Source organism: Gekko japonicus, unplaced genomic scaffold (genome assembly GCF_001447785.1).
Source record: "Gekko japonicus isolate JY-2015 unplaced genomic scaffold, Gekko_japonicus_V1.1 scaffold1311, whole genome shotgun sequence".
NCBI lineage: Eukaryota > Metazoa > Chordata > Lepidosauria > Squamata > Gekkonidae > Gekko > Gekko japonicus.
In genome coordinates this window covers 56167-58676 of record NW_015168086.1, presented here as the reverse complement: position 1 = coordinate 58676, position 2510 = coordinate 56167, and positions in this window count along the sequence as shown.

Below are 2510 nucleotides of genomic sequence, written 5' to 3'. Positions count from 1 at the left end.
CCTGCTGGCTGCGCTCCTGCTCAGCCCGGCGGCGGAGGCGGCGGCGGTGAGTGGCGACTTGCGAGCCGGCGGGGGAGAAGCAGCCGCCCGAGGAGGACTCGGCGGGGCTTTGCTCGACGGCCAGCCTAGAACTGGGGGGAGGAGGGGAGGTGGCGGCGGCGCTGCTGCTTGGGTAGGCGCGGGACCCGGGCAGCGCGCTGGCGAAGGGGGCCTCTTCCTGGAGCGAGCTGCAGCGGGTTTGCCGCCGAGGGGGCGCTTCCAAGGTGTGGGTCAGCACGTGCGCTGCCGGGAACAACGGGGGGGGGGATCTCCTTTCACGGCCCCTGAGTAAAGGGATCCAGCAGGCGCTGCGCTTCTCCTTCCTTCCCCGTTGCATTGCAGCGGGGTGGGGGTCATCATGGGAGGCGACCCGAAATGCAAGAGGCTCTTGATGATCCCGGGCAGACCACAGCCGTGCTCGGAGGCGAGGGGCACCGGACTCCCTGCAAGCGGCGCCCCCAGGCCAGTTTCTGCAGAGAGCGAGCCCGGGGCAAAAGGCTTGGAAGCAGGCGGCGGCGGAGACGCACGTGGTGGAAAGCGCTGGCTCACCCTTTTCTCGAGCCGGAGACCCCCCTCCCCCAGTAGCGTTTTTCCCCTTCGGTCGGGGTAGCAAGCCGAATCAGACGCGTTTGGCTTTGTATTGGGTGTGGTAAACGTGCCACTTTTAAGAGCGGGTGTCCCCGCAGTGAATAGGTTCTGGGGTGGCCCCGTCGAGTTATGTCTGAGGGCAGTCAGTGGGGTAAAACTGGTGGATCTGGGGGCTGTGGTTTAATCAATATCTCATATTTACAGAATTCCGACAGTGATTGATAAAGGACGATGCAGTTGTCAAGTTATTGACTCCTTGCAGCGACTGTTGTCCACATTTCTGTTCAATGCACTGAGGACTGATTTAGTTTGGTGTGCACGAACGGTGTCCTTCATCCCTTCTTTGTTGCTTGGTGCATACGGTATTTGTTCTACTTTATAAACCTTTATAGAAATTATTTGGATTTGAGTTTTAGCGTTCTTCACTCTTCAGTGGAGAGGCGACTGTAATGTAACCACTTGGGGCAGTGGTTGTGGCTCCAGGCACTTGTAGAGAATATGGTAAATTGTGGCTGCAGGATCAAGTATTACATCCAAATAAGATTCTTTTTCTAATCTAATTGAAATGGAGCCGCAGCGCAGAACATATGTTGAGGATTGTGACCTATGATCGCGAGTGACTACCTGGAAAATAGTAGGAAAAAGGATCTGTAGCACATGGTCTGCTAAAAGTCCACCTTTTTCTCTTTTTAAAAAACAAGCCAGTAAAAGTTTGGTCTTTATAAGGTTGCAGAAGTTGGCAGCAGGTCAAGACAGTGAAAATTAATCAGACCGAGTCTCGCAAAAATTAAACATCATTAAGTTCAATTGAATACAATTGACTTCACCACCTTGATGTCATTGGTGCATGGAGTTAATTTTAGAGTGACTCTGGATTTAAATATCAGGTGGTTTTAGAACTACGATTCCCAGAATGCAGCGGGAGAGGAGGCAGAGGAATAAAAATGGAGGTGAGATGGGTGGGGCTTGTCCATCTCTCCCTGCAGCTGTATATGGTGAGCCAGTATTGCTAGGGCCTATGGTTTCCAACCTCCAGGTGGGGCCTGGGTCCTCCCAGAATTACAAGTGAGGTTACAGAGCTCCCCTGAAGGAAACGGTAGAAGGAAGGATAGATTTTATGGCATTACAACACCGCTGAGCTTCCTTCCCTCCCCAATCTCTGCCCTCCCCCAGCATCACCTCCAGATCTCCAGAAATTTCACAATCCAGAGTAGCCAACCCTACTGGAGCCTCAGATTTTCACTCTGAAGTTTGGTACTTCAGACACATTACCTTTGTGTGCAATGGGCCGTGATCCTATGTTCTCTCACCTTGGAGATTGAATTTCCTTCTGTGTAAATATGCATGGGGGCCTTACTGCCCATCACAACTAGATTTAGTTGAGTTTATCCGAGTTACAAGGTTTTTCAGATGTTACACTTTTAAGACCACTTTTAACATACCGGTGTTTTACAAGGGCTGAGCCAGGTTCTTCACATTTGAGATGCAGTTTTAAAATTGGAGTAAGTCCTTTAGATTACACTATTGGCATTCTCCTTTGCAAATACTTTCACAAATGAAGCTGTACTTACAAGGTTATGCTAATTCAGGTAGAGCTCTGAAAAGGTAAGACTCTCTGCACTGTCACCTGTGGAAAAATACTGCATTTTGGAAGGTACCAAAAACCAGGTAAAAGGACAGTGGCCTACAAAGTTGGGTTTGACTAACAATTCTTTTATTGGTAGCCATCAATTCCTTCTCCACCTCCCATAAAACAAAGTGTGGCAGATACGTGGCATGGAAGAAATGCAGAGAAGGACAACCAATGGAGAATAGGTGTGTCAGTGGCTACTAGCCCTGGTGGTGACTAAAGGGAACCTCCACATTTAGAGGCAGTAAACCTC